Raw genomic sequence first — 881 nt, 5'->3', positions numbered from 1 at the left:
AATCTGACGTGACATGTTCGTACGAACCCTTTGTACGAACAAAAGTAAGAGAAATTTAGGAGAAGAATACGAACGTGTTCTTGCATGAGGCCCAATGTTTATGATCCATCAWCAGTTGGGGGCTCAGGTCTCTGCTGCTGGTATTTTGAGGGTCAAAGGCTGAAAAGTTTGGGAACCASTGGCTTAAAGAGTCTTCAACACAGGAGGCATTTCACAGATGCCAACCCTCCTGCTGCCCTTGGCTCAAAATGACAGATGCATGGGACATTTTGTAGGTCTATGTTGTAGGTCTTTATTATTTTTGTATTGATCTATGGTCAGTAAAAACTTGAACTCTGCTGCTCTATTTTTACATCAAATCTGTTAGCAGAACTAGATTAAAATACTCTTATATTCAGTCAGACCAACATGTAGGACAGTCGTGGTGGATTCTTAGAAAACCCTGAGGCCTAAACTGTACCGAGKTTTATTTAGTCATCAACACAGCAGGGCTTCCTCAGAAGCTCTGAGGTGTGTTCAGTAAATAAAACAGGAAGAACAGCTTTGAGATCTCACCTGGTTCATGTGGGAAACTGTCTCATAGTTGGACAGGTGGGGACAGACTTTGACATTTTAAGGTGGTTGACATGATTAGGAAACCAGCAGTTTCCTCATTTCAAATAAACTCCTGGTCACATTTTAATTCTAACAGACATCTCACTAAGGCAGGGGTGTTCAAAGTGCGGTTCWTGGGCCCTTTGGAGTGATTTTTATGACTTCCATTTTTAGTTTAGTGATTTTTATGCAGCCTGTTGGAGCCAAATTGGGGCCATAAAGTGTTCAATAAAAATGTCCTCAGACAGCGGACTTTGTCCACGTCCTGTTAGATGTCAGAGCTGCAT

This window comes from Austrofundulus limnaeus, unplaced genomic scaffold (genome assembly GCF_001266775.1).
Source record: "Austrofundulus limnaeus strain Quisiro unplaced genomic scaffold, Austrofundulus_limnaeus-1.0 Scaffold1, whole genome shotgun sequence".
Classification (NCBI taxonomy): Eukaryota; Metazoa; Chordata; class Actinopteri; order Cyprinodontiformes; family Rivulidae; genus Austrofundulus; species Austrofundulus limnaeus.
Note: the sequence above shows the minus strand (reverse complement) of the source record.